The 18,306-nt window shown below is 41.9% G+C and overlaps 1 pseudogene; it reads right to left on the bottom strand.

Annotated features, from left to right (window-relative positions):
- LOC138805446 (MTRF1L release factor glutamine methyltransferase-like) overlaps window positions 1-18,306 on the bottom strand; it is a 408,270-nt pseudogene that overhangs the window by 93,146 nt on the left and 296,818 nt on the right.

Genomic DNA, 18,306 nt, shown 5'->3' with positions numbered 1-18,306 from the left:
GGGATAGGCCGATTGTATGTGTGTGTGGGGGGGAGGGGGTCTTCCCAGATATTCACCTTCTGTTCTGACCCCAGCATTCTTACCTCCCTGCTGGGTTTTCTGGGACCCTCTTCAGTTGAAAAAGTTTACCAAGCACAGAAGACAAGGTCTCACACAGCAAGGGGGGGGGGTCTATCTTCTGCATCCAACACTCTCACCCCCAGGAAAAAGGAAAAGACCCCAGAAGGCAGCCATGCAGCTCCCCACCTCTAGCTAAAGCCTCAGGTTCTCACCAGGAAGAAGGGTGCAGATGTGCCGCTGTGTGGCTCCCACTGCTCCAGGCCAGGGGCTCTTTGTTGCCAACTCCTCATCCAAGCCTGCATCTTCCTTTTTCCAGGGGCACTGGCCAGTAGGGATGGGGGTGGGATCCTCAGGTAAACACCCACTGGGGCATATTTGCCTGGCCCAGAGTGTGGGGCACGGTAGAGGTACGGGTCCGGGCCAGGAGGGGGGAAGGAGGAATATGGGGTGTGGCTTCCATTCTTGTATCCCATTGGTCAGAAAGAACCATGAAAGAATGGGGGTGTGGCTGGAATCCTGTGATGCAGAATGAACGGGCAGAGTCAAATAATAGCAGAACCTTTCCCAGGAAACTCTGTCCAATCCAGTTGGGAACAAGAGGGTGACCTGCTTTAGCCAGATGGCTGCACAGATTATTGTATATGGCTGTTTATTGCCAGTCCTGGACCTAGAACTCAGGATCTAGGCACAGTCTGTGAGCTGCTTTTGCTCAAGGCTGCTCCACTACCACTGGAGCCATACACCTCTACTTCTGGATTTGTTGGCACAAGTTGGACAGGAGTTTCAAGGACTTTCCTGCCAAGGGTGACTGAGCATGATCCCCTTATCACAGCCTGGTAAGTATCAAGGAGGACTGGTGAGAGCCACTGGTGCCTGGCTAATCATGGGTCTTGCTGATTCTTGGACAGACCAATGAGTTCCCTATCCTCAGGTTAAAGTAGTAGGAGCTGGAGCCCACAATTCAAATCCTGGTCCTGCTACCTCTAAATGGCAGGAGATCCTAAGAATCTCATTTCTATCCATATAATGGAATGTGATGTGTGTCATGATTGAATAGTTCTGGAATGATTCTAGGACAAAATAATATGCAATTATATTATGGTACACTGATCAATTTTAATTAATACTTTATGAAGCATTTAAACAATCACATTCATTTAAATGTGGGCATAATGAAATACCTAAGAATTGGGCATCACATAGTGTAAAGGTGCCAGGACTAGGATGTGGTTGTTCCTTGTACTTTTTGTTTTATTCATTTATTTACTGTTGATTTTAATATGATGACACCCATTCTGTTTATTACATTGATGACATCCTATAACATGGCATCTAGATTTGTTGACATCTACTCCAGCATGCCTGACAACCTGGACTCTCAGAGAACATAAAAAAAGTTGCACACTTGGCTTCGTACTCCATGATCCAATTGTTGGTAGTGTTGGGATCTGAACTCAGGGCTTAGCAGGACCAATTGGTGAATAGTTTACGGTGAACACACGTGCCTGTGAGCAACTAAGGAGTTAGGCCATTCCCAGGATCTGATATTGATCCCCAGGATGGGCCACAGTAGTCATAAAGTCATTGTTTAAACATAGGATCTATATTTACATGTGTGGACAGCATCTTGTATTTGGTTTACTTATTCTCCTTATTTTCTGTCTTATCCATGGAAGTACTGTGTATTTTCCTGAGCATGGTTACAGATATAATAGTGTTTACATGGATGACAATCTATTGCTATAGGATTATAGGATTTCCTATGCATTCTCCATCCTAGCTGAGACCCAGGACTTTCACAGGACAGGAAAACAGGTGAATTGATGGGCTTCACACATCAGGATTCATCTTTGACAGTGTTGGGATTTGAACTCAGAGCCTAGCAGGCCCAATTGGCAAAAGGGTCAAGGTGAGGACACCACCCTGTGAGCAACGAAGGAGATAGGCCATTCCCAGAACCTGACATCGAATCCCAGGGAGGGCCAGGATAGGCAGAAATTCATAATTTAAACATAGGATCTATATTTACATACCAGTGAGGACAGCATCTTGCATTTGGTGCACTTCTCCTTATTTTGTGTCTAATTAATGAAGTTATTGTGTATTTTATTGAGTATAGTGACAGGTATAACTGTGCTGACATGGATGACAACCTGTTCCCCTGGTTATAGGGTTGCCTATGCATTCTCTATCGTAGTTGAGATCCGGGACTTGCACAAGAGAGGAAAACATGTGCAAAGACTGGCTTCTAACAACAGAATGAATTTTTTGTCAGTACTGGGATGTGAACTGAGGAATGGGTAGCTCTGTTGCACTTTGGGGTAAGGAGAATCTCACAATCCTTGAAGACTAGAATGTCAGGCCTGACCCAGAGCCTGATTTGAATCCCCAACACTGGAAAAAATAACAAGCCCACCTTTTTTAAACATAGGGTTTCTCTTTACCTGCAGGTGTGGTATGCTTCAGTGTAATTATTCTTTTAATTGTGTCTTATTCATGGATGTATTGTGTATTTTATTGAGTATGGTGATAGATATAACTGTGCTGACATGGATGACAACCTATTCCCATGGCTATGGAGTTGCCTATATATCATTTCCCATCCTTGCTGAGACCCAGGACTTTCACAGGACAGGAAAACAGGTGGATCTATTGGCTTCTCACATCTAGATGAATCTTTTGGTAGTGCTGGGATTTGAACTCAAGGCCTAGCAGGCCCAATTGGTGAATGAGTCATAATGAATACAACAGCCTGTGAGGCACTAAGGAGCTAGGCCATTCCCAGGACCTGAGATGGAGCCCAGGTGGGGCCAATATAGTCATAAATTCATCATTTAAACAGAGGATCTATATTTCCATAGCTTGATGGCAGCATCTTGCATTCAGTATAGTCATTGTCTTGGTTTTGTGTCTTATTCATTGATGTATTGTGTATTTCCGTGAGTATAGGATGACAGATATAACTGTGGTGACCTGGATGACAAACTATTCCCATGAGTATAGAGTTGCTTATGCATTCTCCATCCTAGCTGAGTACTTGCACAGCACAGGAAACCTTGTGCAATGGCTGGCTTCTCACATCAGAGTGAATTTTTGGCAGTGCTGGGATTTGAACTTTGGGCCTAGGAGGTCCAACTGCCCAATAGGTCCATGTGATCACACTAGACTGTGAGCCACTAAGTTGCTGGGCTCTTCCCAGAAACAGAGATCGAGCACTAGGGAGGCCACAATTGTCCTGAATGCATCATTTCAACATGGGATGTATATTCAAATCCGTGTGGACTGCATTGTGCATTTAGTGTAGTTATTCTATTTTGTATGCTATTCATGGATGTATTGTGTATTTTCTTCAGTAAATGATGACAGGTATAACTGGGCTCATATGATAACAACCTATTCCCATGGCCCCAGGGTGGCCCATGCATTTTCCATCCTACTTGAGACCCAACACTTGCATAGGAAAGGAACACAGGGGCAAAAATTGGCTTTTGACATCAGGATGAATCTTTTTGCACTGCTGGGATCTGAATTCGGGGACCAGCAGACCCAATTGACGAATGGGTCCATGTGAGCACACCAGTCTGTGAGCCACTAAGGAGTAAGGCCGTTCCCAGAACCTGAGATGGACCCCCAGGTGTGGGTATGGGGGGAGGGCACACAGCAGTCATCCATTCATAAGTTGAAGGTAGTATGCAAATAAGTACACATTTGTATAGAGTAGGAGAGATGATAACCTGTGATGGAATCCAATCTACCATGTGTCTACTGATTCTTGGATCTTTCCAGATGCTTTCATTTCATGACTGTGATGATTATTGTCACGCTTCATCTACACTGCTTTACAAATAAGCGATATCCCATGAGTCTTGCCCATCATTTCCTAGTCACATCATGCATGAAGTACTCATTCAAGGATAAGATCGATCGCATTCCATGACTTTTCCTGGTCCAGAAACCAGTATTTCAGGATTTCCCGTCATTCAGACCCAGGATGGTTACCGTGCAAAGAAAAAGTTATAAAACCCTGAGCCCTCTACAGCTCCCTATTTTTTGTGCTGTTCTGTTTTTTTTTTTTCATCCTGCAAGCCATCTGGGTCTAGGGTCCCAGGATAGGTTGTGGGTCCCGAGGCTGCCCCCCATCCTAGGGAGAGTGAAGCTGAGTCAGAGTTGCCATGACCTGAGTTCAAGACCCGTAGTTGGCAAAATTAATGAACTAACTAACTAACTAACTAATTTGATATGATAAAGCTCCCTGGTTTGCAATTTCTACCAGTTTTCTTTCCTAGCCTGGGATTTGAACTCAGAGACTTGATGAATGTGTAGCAATGTGACAGAAGGCACAGAGTTGCCACTACTTGAGTTCAAACCCCATGCCAAGCCAAAATAAATAATTAAGTCACTGACCTCGACAAGGAAAGTTAGTTGTGAAGACTGGCGGGAAGGGAAGGTAGGGTGAAAACAAACAACGAGGCAACAATGCTCAATAGGAAATATACTCATTATTTTGCTCATATAACTGTGACCCCTCTGTACAATATTTTTACAGTAAAAAACGTACAAAAATATGTAGTGCTCAAGAAGCACTTTGGGGGTAAGTGAAGGATGTCTGAGTAGCTGTACAAAATTCTACACTGATATTCTTAAATGTTCATTATGGAACTGAATAAACATAACTGCTTCTGTTACAAATATTAAGTCACTGTCTTGGAACTGGGGCCAGTATTTCTGACATTGCTGGGATTTGAGCTCACTGTCCATGTAACTCTTTTGCACCATGGGTGAAGGCTAAGAGCACTGTTCTTGAGGAAAAGATTTTCAAGCTAGAGTTCACAGGGCATGAATTAAGACCCTGCAATAGAAAAAAATATTTGTATACATGTGTAATATGTGATATATAGGTACATATGTATGTTTATTTCATATTATGATTATATTTATTGATTTTGTATTTAATTTTAATTTATTCATTATATTGTTTATTTTATTTAGTATTATTATACACATAATATTAATTATGTTTTGTACATATATTATACACAATAATTTAGTACATTGACTCATGCTCATTTTTCATTAATACTTTATTAAGTACTGAAACATGATACATAATTAAATGGAGGCATTTTTCAAGTCATCACATGGTTAGAGTCTGTCCCCAGTATGAGCTTTGTCTTATTTATCTTTGGACAAATTCCTATAGTGATTTGTTTAGATGATTTATACTCAGAAGCCTTTTCTTGTGGATAGGAAAGTCGAGGGATGAAATCATAAGGTTGGGGCTGGGAATGTGGCTTAGTGGTAGAGAGCTTGCTCAGCATGCATGATTGCCAGGGTTTGAATCCTCACTGCCACATACTCAGAAAAAGCCAGAAGCTGTGGTGTGGCTCAAGTGGTAGAGGGCTAGCCTTGAGAAAAAGAAGCTCAGAGACAGTACCCAGGCCCTAATTTCAAGCCCCAGGTCTGGCAAAAACAATACGCCAGATTCCAGTGGCTCTGGAAACCTACTTTCTCAGAAGGCTGAGATCTGAAGATCACAGTTTGAAGACAGCATCGGGAAGGAAAGCCTGTTAGACTCTTGCCTCCAATGAACCATCAAAAAACCCCATGTGTCACTGTGGGTCAATTGGTACAGTGTTTGCCTTGAGCTGAATGGCTCAGGGACAGCGCCCAGGCTTCAGTTTGAGACACACAACTGGAAAAAGAGTGAGGGATAATCAAAGTACTTTTCCTATTTGCTAATTATGAGAATATTTTTTTGGAAAATGAATGCTGTTGTACAACAGATTTGGAGTCAGACCTCAAGGTTCAAGTGTAGAACATACATAAGCCCAGCCTGTCAGTCTCTAGCATTATAAACTTGTGTCCTGCAGGGTTCTGAAAGGCCTATTGTTGAAAGGCTTAATGTGCTCCTCAAGTTCTTTGTGATAAGCAGTTGACTTGTATTGTCAATGTCATTATAGTTCTGAACCTAGCAGAGAACCAATAGCTCACGCCCATCACACTATCTCAGGAGGCCTAGGTCTCAGTATCACAGGGTGAAAACAGCCAAGGCAGGGAAGTCTAGGACACTCTGACTTCCAGTTCTGAAAGGTCAGATGCTCAAGAGGTTTCTGTGTTTCCCTTCGTGATGAGAAGTTACTTACACTCTAAATGTTCTTGGAGTTCTTGAGCTATAGAAGGAAAGAAATATTATTGACCCATCCTGGGTTCAAATGAAGTTCTCAGGATCCAAGCCCTAGCCCTGTTAGCAGGAAGAACTACAGTGTAACATTATTTGAAGGACAGAAAAAAGTTCAAAAGCCAGGCTACTTGGAGAGACCTAGACCTGCGGGATTAAGAGGCATAATGTACACAGTCAACAGGGAAGTGAGCTGCAAAACCACTTCATTCATTCCAGGCACAACCAGTAATGAGGGAAACCTGAAACATTTGTTAGAGTGACAGCAGGGTCAGGCTTTTCTCAGCCTCTTCAAATGATGAAGAATTAACCTTCCTCCTTCAGGTGAAAGGAGCCTCAGGCTATCTTTAGCTTACCAACAGAGAGTCAGTTTAGTGGGGGAGAGGGGTGGAACAGAGTAGAAAAATCCTGCTTCCTGTTCTTAGGGAGTGGATTTTTGACTCTCCATCTGTCCGGTTTGAAGACCCTTCTATCTCTGCCAGTCCATTCTCCTTACTTCATGCTCCAAATCATTAATGCAAATCCCCAGTCCAAGGAGAGGTAGGGCCATTTCTCTTCTGTCTCCAAGCAGCTGAGTTAGAACGTGGCTCTCCCCTCTTGACTCTGGGGTGCTTGGCTGCCTGAGAAGTGGGACAGAGACAGTCATCGGGCTCTGCGGTTGTGTGAAAGTGATGCTGGTGTCCTGGCACACTGCAGAAACCCTCATGACTAGAAAATGTTCCCTTCTTTCCTTCTGATGTGAAAAACAGCTTCATCTATCAACTGCCTTTCTTTCTTCTTTCTTTCTTTCTTTCTTTCCTTCCTTCCTTCCTTCCTTCCTTCCTTCCTTCTTTCTTTCTTTCTTTCTTTCTTTCTTTCTTTCTTTCTTTCTTTCTTTCTTTCTTTCTTTCTTTCTTTCTTTCTTTCTTTCTTTCTTCCTTCCTTCCTTCCTTCCTTCCTTTCTTTTTTTCTTTCTGTCTTTCTATCTTTCTCTCTCTCTCTCTCTGTTTCTTTCTTTATACCTACTTACCTACCTAGGTAGCTATCTCTTTGACAGTTGTTGGGTTGAACTCAAGGAATCGAACCCAGGGCTTCTTGCATGCTAGGCAAGCACTTTCTCATTAAATCCATATTCCCAGCCCCTTCATTTTTTCTTAATGGTAGTTTTTACATAAGTATGCTACCATTTTATGTTCTCAAATTTAATTTTCTGAATACCGATTACTTCTAAAAAACCTGATCTTCTCTTCCCCTGCCTGATTTGTGACTGTTCCTGCATTGGCCTCATAATAAAATGTAAATAAAGGCTGCTGAGAGCTTCAGTGCGCATCATATAAAGACACAGGCCTAGAACCCTGGAAGAGAAAAGCAATGGGCCTGAAATAAACAGAATGATGCAGTATGCGCAACTAGCATATCTGAAAAATAAACCAGTAAATAAAAGCAGAAGCATTGCATAGGTCTGTTTGCACTATGGGAGGTAATATACATACACACATAAGTAGGTAGGACACTGACACATAAACTTGGCTTTCTCTTTTTGAATTTTTTTGTAGCCATCCCGGGGCTTAAACTCAGCGCCTGATGTGTTCCTGAGATGCTTTGCTCAAGGCTGAGGCACTACCACCACGAAAGCTCCACTTACCACCATCTCGTAGTTAACTGGACATAAGCAATTCCCAGGCTTTCCTGCCTGGTCAGGATTGTATCTCCTGCTCAGTTTTCTCTCTCAAAGCAGGAGCTCTACCCTCTGGGCCACTGTTCCCCTTCTGGTTCTCTGGTGGTTTATTGGATAAAATAGTCTCAGAGACTCTCCTGCTTGGCTGGCTTGAATGGCAATCTCCTGAGGACGCTTCAAGTGGTTTCCTCAAGAATTCACCGAGGAACCGCTCCACACAAGCCCTTAGTATAAATCTCGAGGGGTACTAGAGAAAAATTGAAACATTGTTATACCCAAGTCGCAGGACCCCCACCAAAAAGACCACCGAGAGTCAGACTTTACAGCTGTTTTAAGGTTTTACTTAAATGAGCTGCAGCTCGGGCCTAGTCCCACACTCTGACACAGAGGAGCCTAGGTGGAGAGCATCAAGCTGAAGATTTGAAGGGTTTATAAAGGCACACAACCAACCTGGTGTTTGGATTACCACCATGTGTTGCTCTGCTAGAAACAAGCAACAAGTGGTCACTGCCTCAAAACTTTAACCCTGCATTTCCCCCCTTTGACTTATAGTCCCAAGACACCATCTTATGGCTCTGGCCCAAAACTAAACTCCAACAGCTCTTGATTTTGAATGGATTATGGTCCCTCTTTGACCTTAGCTATTCTATTAAACAACAATACCAATAACAAGGAGTTCATTTTTCTTTACTTGAGGCATATGCGGAGTGGTTGGGTAGGATGCTTGGAGACTTCCCTAAGTTTCCCCACAGTCGTCTAGGGCAAAGTGGTCAGCAGGTCTGGAGTGGGAGCAGTGGATCCAAGCAGCAATGCCATCCACCTTAAGGGCAGTAGGTGTACCCAGTAGCACTATGTAAGGTCCCTTCTACCAAGGTTCCAGAGATCTCAAGTTGTCCCTTCAAACAAACACCTAGTCCCCTGGTTTAAACAAATTGGGGGCAGGAATAGAAGCAGAATCATATGATGCTCTAAGCTGGGGCCACATCCTCTTATGCACCAGCTCTAAATAGTCAAGCTTACACAGAAATTCAGTATCATCCAAATCAGCAAGCAATTCAGTCTGGAGGCTAGGTTGGGAGTTGTCCATACATTATTTCAAAAGGAGTAAAGCCAAGCTGATAGGATGAATTTCTTACTCTAAACAGGTCAAAAGGAAGCAGAGTTACCCAGTCTGCACCATTCTCCAAGGCCAATTTAGTTAAGGTCTCTTTTAGAGTCCGATTCATTCTTTCTACCTTCCCTGAACTCTGGGGTCTATAAACACAGTGTAATTTCCAATCTGTCTCCAATGCTGCGGCTATTCCCTGACTTACTTTTGAATAGAAGGCCCAATGGTGGATGGGAAGCCATACCTGGGTAGGATTTTTTCCAGGATCTTCTTAGCCACAACGTTCCTGGTCTCATGCTTTGTTGGGTAGGCTTCAACCCATCCTGAAAAAGTGTCTACAAAAACTAGCAAATATTTATATCCAAATTTTCCAGTTTTAATTTCTGTGAAGTCTACTTTCTGACACACACCTGGTCTATCTCCACAGAGGCGAGCTCCTTTTGTAACCGGTTGATTGGGGGCATTGGTGAGCTAACAGGCTTTAAAATTTTTAACAATGTTTTCAATGAGTTGATTTCCTTGCCTGATTTTTACTTCTGAGTGTCAGCAAGTGCTGCATTCTTCGGGTTCCCATGTGTGAGACCCAATGGATTCTCATAAGAATTCCCTTGCCCAATCTTTGTGGCAAGATAACTTTTCCCTCACCAGTTTTCCATCAGTCTTCATTTCTTTCTCTGTTCAGGGGTTAGGCCATGGAAATTTTCTTTATTCACTGCAAATCTTCTTGGTAGTACTGAGGCTCAAGAGGCATAACTTGTGGCCCTGGGTCTACTTCCACTCTGGGCTGGAGGGCCGCCTTCTTAGCTGCCTGATGGACCAAGTTATTTCCTTTGGTTATTGAATCAGTTACCTTTTGATGGCCAGGACAGTGCATAATGGCAATATTTGCTGGTTCCCATAAGGCCTGGATGAGGCTTAAAATTTCTTGTTTGTTTTTAATTGCCTTTCCCTCAGGTGTCAACAGCCCCTCTCTTGGTAAATGGTTCCATGAACATGCACAGTGGCAAAAGCATACTGACTATCCATGTAAATGTTTAGTCTCTTCCCTTTTCCCATGTGTAGGGCTTTTGTTAGTGTCACTAGTTCTGCTCTTTGTGTAGACGTTCCCTGGGGGAGTGCTTCTGCCCACACTATCTCAGTGTCCATGGTGACTCCTGCACCTGCGTACCTTTTTCCATCTCAAATGAAACTGCTCCCTTCTGTGAACCAGGTATGCTCGGCATGCGATAGTGTCGTGTTCAACAAGTCTGGACTCTTTTCCTTGGTCTGGTTGCTCTTTTAACACTCAATTTCACATGCTCTGTCCTTCCTTTCCTGTCTTTGCTCCTCTGTCTCTCTCTTATTGTAAACCTTTTCTACCACAGCTAATAGATCCCTAATAGACTTTTCACCAAGTCTGTCTAGAGTCTGCAAATTTTGCTTTATGTCTGGTTCAGCTTGACTTATATAGGCAAACATAATCATCTGAGCCGACTCCTGGGTCTCAAGATATTTGGAGTATATTGACTAAAAGCTTCTACGAGCTACTCAAGATATGTTGATGGACTTTCACTTCCTCCCTGTCTAACATAAAAAACTTTGGCCATATTAGGAGGTTGGCAAGCTGCCGCCTGGAGACCTGCCAACAGAGCCTGGTGATAGATGAGGAGTCACTCCTTACCTTCAACCATATTGTAGTCCCATGTTGGTCGGATCTCAGGAAAATAGGCAGTGATCAGGGCAGGATCCATGATAGGTGCTCCTGTGGGGCCAGGGATGTTTCCGTGCCACCTCTTGGATACAGTCTGTTTCTTCGGTGGTAAAAAAGGCCTGTAAAAGCTGACTAAAATCCCAATGGGCTGATGAATAAAGTGAATAGTTTAAGCAAACTAATTAAATCCTGGTGTTTCTCAGAAAAGGGGGCATTTTGGGTGTATAGGCATTTTTGTATAGGTCACTGGTAGAAAATGACCAATATTGGAGTTGCTGTTGACCATCCACATACACAGGACCTATGGTGCTAAGAGAAAAACAGCTGTATTAGAAGAGGGGTTGATCCCATGGCATCGTTGAGTGACTGGTCCCTCAGAAACTTTAAGGGCAGGTGCCGAGGATTCTATAGCTCCCTCCTCCTCTTGATCATTCTCAGATTCTGCAAAAAGAACCTGGAAAGGAGAGTATGGGGGAGGAAATATTTCTTCTTCCAAGTTATCTCCCTGAAAAACCAGGGGTACCTCTTCTTTACCTCTTCCTCAGTTTCTTTTTGTAAGTCTAGGGGGCTAGATGGAGTGGTCAGTTGTACAGTCCAAAAACCAATAAACAGTACAAACAAAACACATGCAGGCCTGACAGTTACAAAAAAAAAAGCTTACTAAGAGGAGATTTCCCAAATTGGTCCACTGACTCCTGTCATGGCGAGGTTCCCCACTCACGCCCCACAGCAGAAGGAACAGAGCCACAGTGGGCAAGTTAGGCCTCAGTTAGGAGGCCCTCTTGGTCAGTTCCAGCACAACACCGAAACGACCCCCGTCCCAAAATTCACAAGGCGGTGTTCTAAGAACCCCCCCAGCCCACCCTACACAGTGGGGTTCCAACTCCCTCCCCACATGGCGGGGTTCAAAAGACCCCCTCCCCACAAGAGGATGTGGGACGTCTCCCAGTTCCTCCAGAATTGTTGTACAAGTGCTTCAGCTTCGACAACCCTTTGTACATGGTAGCAGCCATCCTCACAAATGAAAATGAAAGTAAAACAGACAACGACAGGACATGACAAATTAACAAATTAACAAAATTTACCTTTGGAGTCTGAGATCTCAGATGTCTTTCGGGGGATCCCTGAAGGCCTCCACTAATGTTATACCCAGGTTGCAGGATCTCCACCAAGAAGACCATTGAGAGTCAGACTTTACATTTGTTTTAAAGTTTTATTTAAACAGGCTGCAGCTCGAGTCTCATCCTACACTCCAACACAGCAGACCCAAGGAGGAGAACCCCGAGCTAAAGATTTGCATGATTTATAAAGGCACACAACCTTTGAAGAGCCTTTTTGCTACTCGGGGAATTTTATTGTTCCACATGAATTTTTGGATTGCCTCTTCTATTTCCTTGAAGAATGTGGTTGGAATTTTGATAGGTATCGCATTAAATATATAGATAGCCTTGAGAAGTATTGTCATTTTCACGATGTTAATCTTTCCAATCCAGGAGCATGGCAGGTTTTCCCATTTTCTAAGTTCTGTTTTGATTTCCTTTTTCATGTTATTAATGTTTTCATCATTGAGGTCCTTCACTTCTTTGGTTAAGTTAATTCATAGGTATTTTATTTTTCGTGGGGCTATTAAAAATGGAGTTGCTTACGTAATTTCAGCCCCTCTTTTCTCAATGTTGGCATACAGAATATCAATACCAAATTTCAAACTCTACTATAAAGCCATAGTAATCAAAACAGCTTGGTAATGGCACAAGAACAGACCTCAGGACCAATGGAATAGAATTGAAAACCCTGAAATGAACCTACAGAACTAGAGCCATCTAAACTTTGATAAGGGAACTAAAAAATAGAATGGAAGAAAGACAGCCTCTTCAGTAAATGGTGCTGGCAAAATTGGTTAACTACTTGTAGAAAACTAAAGCTAGATCCTTATATATCACCCTGCATCAGAATCAACTCCAAATGGATCAAAGACCTTGAACTCAAAGTAGACACTCTGAAAATATTACAGGATGGGATAGGAGAAACCCTAGGTCTCCTTGGCGCAGGCCAAAATTTTCTTAATAGAGACCCGGAGAAACAACAAATCAAACAAAGGTTGGACAAATGGGATTGCATGAAGTTGCAGAGCTTCTGCATGGCAAAGGACATAGCTAGCAAGATCAATAGAAAGCCCACGGATTGGGAGAAGATCTTCACTAGCCATACAATGGACAAGGGTCTCATAACTAAAATATACTTGGAACTCAAAAAATTAAATCCCCCAAAAACAAATCCTCAAAGAAACAACTGCCCAATAAGTAAGTGGACTATTGACTTAAAGAGAAACTTCTCTGAATAATAAAGAAGGATGGCCAATAGACACATGAAGAAATGCTCAACCTCCCTAGCCATAAAAGAAATGCAAATCAAAACAATATTGAGATACCACCTCACCCCAGTTAAAATGTCAAAAATCAAGAACTCTAATAACAACAAATGCTGGAGGGGATGTGGACAGAAGGGAACCTTACTTCATTGTTGGTGGGAGTGTAAACTTGTTCAACCAGTTTGGAAAGTAGTATGGAGGTTCCTCAAAAGACTCCACATAGAGCTCCCCTATGACCCAGCAATCCCACTTTTGGGCATCTACCCAAATATTTACAAACAAGACCACACTAAAGCTACCAGCACAACTATGTTTATTGCAGCATTATTTACCATAGCTAAGATATGGAACCAACCCAGATGCTCCTCAGTAGATGAATGGATCAAGAAAATGTGGTATATATACACAATGGAATTCTATGACTCCATCAGAAAGACTGACATTGCCCCATTTGTCAGGAAATGGAAAGACTTGGAAAAATTTATATTAAGTGAATAAGCCAAGCCCAAAGAAACATAGGTCACATGATTTCCCTTATTTGCAATATCTAGTATGTGTGTGTGTGTGTGTCTGTGTGTGTGTGAGCACATGACGGTGTGTGTGTGCGCGGGTGTGTGTGTGCCTGCACACACATACATGACTCCTGAAGCTTGACCTCAGGACCTGAGCACCGTACCTAGTTTCTCTTGTATAATGATATCCCTCTCTCACTTGAGCCACAGAGCCTCTTCAGGCTTTGTCCTAGTGATGTGCTCCTGAGAAATGAAGCCCAGGATTTCATATATGGAAAGCACTCTACCACTAGAGCACATTCCCAGCCCTCTACTTCAGCTTTGTTAGTTTAGTTCTGTCTTTTTTTATTGTTGTTGTTGTCGGTTGAATGAGATGAAGTCTTGGCCTGGGTGCTGTCCCTGACCTCTTTAGTTCAAATCTTGTGCTCTACCACTTGAGCCACAGAGCTTCTTCCGGGTTTCTGGTTGTTCATTGGAGCTATGTTTCTCAAGGACTTTCCTGCCTAGGCTAGCTTTGAACCATAATCCTCAGATCTCATCCTCCTGAGTAGCTAAGATGAGAGACATGAGCCAAAAGCACCCAGCTTCCCCTTCAGGTTCTTAGTAGTGAATTGGAGATAATAGTCTTATGGACTTTAGAACTCAGCTTCCTGAGAAGGCAGGATGAGAGACTTCAGCTACTGACCCCTTGGCTGTGGCCTCTGTTGCAAGGGAGTCCATGGCTCCACATGGTAGAGTGCTAGCCATGAGCCCAAGACATAAGGGTCAGCGCTTAAGCCCTGAGTACAAGGTTCATGACCAAGAAAAAACAAAACAAAACCATTGTCTGCTGTAGACAAGTCATTAGTCTTCGGTAACACATAACTTTATCCCTGACATGGGGACCTATCTGAGCCTCAATATTCTTGTCTGTATAATCATCTAAGTTGTGGAGCTCTTACATAGACAAGATGTAAGAATGCACCCGGTTACGGTCACAGCACATGGCACTCTTTGTACCACTCAGCACAGAACATCCTGTTAAAGACTCAGCACCCAGCACCCAATGCAGGACTCAGCACACTGCATCCTATGAAAGACTCAGGACAAAGCACCCTGTGCGGGACTCAGAATAGAGCAGCCTATGGGGGACTCAGCACATAGCTCCATTCCACAAGCTGTCATTAGAATTAGGGTGCTTTCATCAGTATCACCATTCTTTGAGGAAAATTTTACAAACCATACAAGTTCACATCTAATGGTTTAGTGGGGTGTTTTTTTGGGGGAGGGGTTGTTAGCCAAGGGGCTTGAATTCAAAGCATGGGGTACTGTTCCAATAACATTTGCTCAAGGCTAGAGCTCTACCTCTTGGAGCCACATTTTGAGGTGTCACAGACTTCCTGCAAAGACTGGGTTTTAAAGCTCCTGAGCAGCCAGGATGATGGGCATAAGCCAGGATGATATAGGTAACCCGTGGAGCTGGGTTGCAGCGGTTTACATATGGTCAAGTCAGGTTAGGTGGCTGCTGTCAGCACCAGTCTCCTAGCTTGATCTGTAATGAGGTATTTGAAGTTATGTCCTATAATTGCAGTTAGACCATTCTACCTCTTTCTTATCAGACCTGGGGTATGAGTAAGAGCTTAGACACTGTCCCTAAACGTTTGTGCTCAAGGCTAGCACTCAATTGATTGAAAGACAGCAGAACTTCAGGGTTTTCTGTTTTGTAGCACTGAGGAATCGAACCCAGAGCTTCGTGCTTATTAGGGGAGCACTCAACCACTGAGCCACAGGAGTGAATGAGGTACAAATAGATAGAGATTGCTGTATATAAATATTATATATACAAAATGAGATTTCTGCATGTTATTAAATTATAGATAATATTACTACCAATTATTTGGTATTAAATTATATCTCCATTTAATGATGTGTCCCAGTTAACAATTAATAAAGCATTAATTAATTATTACTCAATATCCCATTATTGTTTATCATATATGTACATATATCCATATATATAATTAGATATTTCATAGAATGAGACCAATGTCTATATATTATTAAATTATGCATCATGTGTTACTACCAATTATTAGTTATTTAATTATGTCTCCATGTAATTTTTATTCTGTTAATGCTTAATAAAATAGCAATTAAACTTAGTGCACATCCTACACTTATTGCATCTAATTTTATCCTAGAATGATTCACTACTAATTCAATCTGTTTATTATTTACTGTAGTGGCAATTCTTCAACCTATGATGTTTTTTACCTTTATTACATCCTATTACATAGAATATAGATTTGCATCCAAATTATACACCCTACCTGACACAGAGCACATTCACAGAAAAGGAAAACATGTGTCATGCTCAGCTTCTCACTCCAAAATTACATTTTGGCAGTGCTGGGATCTAAACTCAGGCAAAGAAGGCTCAGTTCATGAACGGGTTAATGCCAGCACAGCAGCCACTAGTCAATTCAGCTGCCAGGCAGTTCCCAGGCCCTGAGCTAGAGCCTTGTATGTTGACTCCAAATTGTGCTTAATGAAATTATTCAATTTTTATTCATTTATCATTTATTTTATTGACTGCTACAACACATGGAATATTTACTACATTTATTAAATAAGATATAGAATTGCCTATTCATGAAACTTCACACCTGACACCCAGGACTTTCACAGAAAAAGAAAACATGTGTCACCCTGTGTCTTACTGCACGATTCAATTTTTGTGAGTACTGGCATCTGAACTCACAGGCTACAAGGCCCAATTCATGAATGGGTGAGTGTCAGCATGCCAGCCTGGGGCATATTGAACCGACAAGCAGTTCCCAGAACCTAAGATTGAGCCCCAGGGATTGACAAAACAAGAACAGGTTGACATGCAGATGGTAGTACACAAATAAATACAGATCTTTATAGAGTGCCAGAGATGTCTGTACATTATTCAGTTATATAGGCTACATTCCTATTAATTCTTGGGTATTTATTATGCCTCCATGTAATTAATATTACTGTTTTCATCCTTAATGAATTATTAATTAAATCGACCACTGTCCCAAAACTATTGTGTCCACATAGTATTCTTTTAATGTGCCAAAAATATTCATTAAAATCCTTCGGACTCCTAAAATCACTCTCTAATTTTATACTAGTATCATTCAGGAAGAACCAATTAAACCTTGACATTCATAATCTTTCATCGGTATTCCTATGAATAAGAACGAGACTCTTAGGATCTCCCTTCACTGGTAGGGGTCAGGACCCAGCTTCGAACACAGGGCCTATGTTGTGGTGTTGGCCCATTACTTCCCTGAAAGCCCAACAGCATTCAGCAATGGCAGGTTACCAACACTTTTAAGCCCTGTCTTTTAGATCCAGGATGGTCACCTTGAAAAGAGAACAAATGTAAAACCGGCAGACATCTGAAGGTTACTGGGTTTTTTTCTGTGTCTTTTTATTTATTTATTTTTTCTGTCAGCCTTTGAGGCCCAGGAACCTAGGTTTGGATGTGGGTCCACTGGCTATAACCCAGCCTAGAGTGATCAAAGCTGAGGCAGAGCTGCCATTGAGCTTGACAAAATAAAAATACATAATACATAAATGCATACATACATATATACATAGATACATTAAAAATATTTATATAATTATGAGGCTACTTGGCGTATTCGAGCCATTTTTTCTGCCGAGCCTGGGATTTGAACTCAGGGTCTGGGTAAATCTGCAGTGCTGTGGGGGAAGGGAAAGCTCACAATGCTGGAAGACAAAAAAGACAGGCCTGTTCCCAGGGTCTGAATTCAAGCCCTAGCACTGGCAAAAATAATATTTGTATACATTTTAAAAACATGATTTATATTTACATATGCATGTTTATGACATATTGCATTTAGTGTAGGTATTAATTTTATTTTGTTTTTTATTTATTTATTATATATTTTAGAGAGTATGATTACATGTATAACATTATTTACATCCTATTAAATAGAACACAGATTTGCCTATGTATTATACATCATTCCTGAGACCCAGGACTTTCACTGATAAGGAAAACAAGTGGGACAATTGGCTTCTTCTACAACGATTAAGTTCTTGGCAGTTCTGTGATTTAAACTCTGGCCCTAGAAGGCCCACTTCATGAATGTGTCAATGTTAGCACACCAGTCTGATGCAAGTGAAGTTGTCAGGCAAATTTGAGGACCTGAGATAAAGCCCTAGGAGCGGCCAATATATAAACAGATATGCATATTGCAGGGTGTGTATTTACATATGTATATGAATCTATAAATGAAGTTATAGAGAGAGACAAATAGACATTTATATAGATTCTACTGTATAATGATGTCTATATCTTATTTTATATACTCTATTATTATGAATTATTTGGTCTAAAATTATGCCTCCATTAATTAATCACAGTGGGAGACAATAAAATATTAAATTAATCAATGACCTATATTTATTGCGTACAATCTTATACTATAATGACTAGCTAATTAGTAGTTCAATTGGTACATTACAAAGATTCTATTATTGTTCCTATAGATAGGAACGAGTAGGTGGAAGTCCCAGGATCAAACTCAGGGCTTTGGTTTCTGGGTTGGGCTGAGGCTTCACTGCCAGCCCGCCAACCTTCAGCCATGCAAGGTCATATACAATTTTCATGCCGTGTCATTGAGATCCAAGATGATCACAGTGCAAAAGAAACAAAGGTAAAACTGTTGTCTAAAACTTCCTGGTTTTTCCTC

This window comes from Dipodomys merriami, unplaced genomic scaffold, assembly GCF_024711535.1.
Source record: "Dipodomys merriami isolate MVZ:Mamm:240054 unplaced genomic scaffold, mDipMer1.0.p SCAF_393, whole genome shotgun sequence".
In the NCBI taxonomy this organism is placed as follows: Eukaryota; Metazoa; Chordata; class Mammalia; order Rodentia; family Heteromyidae; genus Dipodomys; species Dipodomys merriami.
This window is presented reverse-complemented; position numbering and strand designations above follow the sequence as displayed.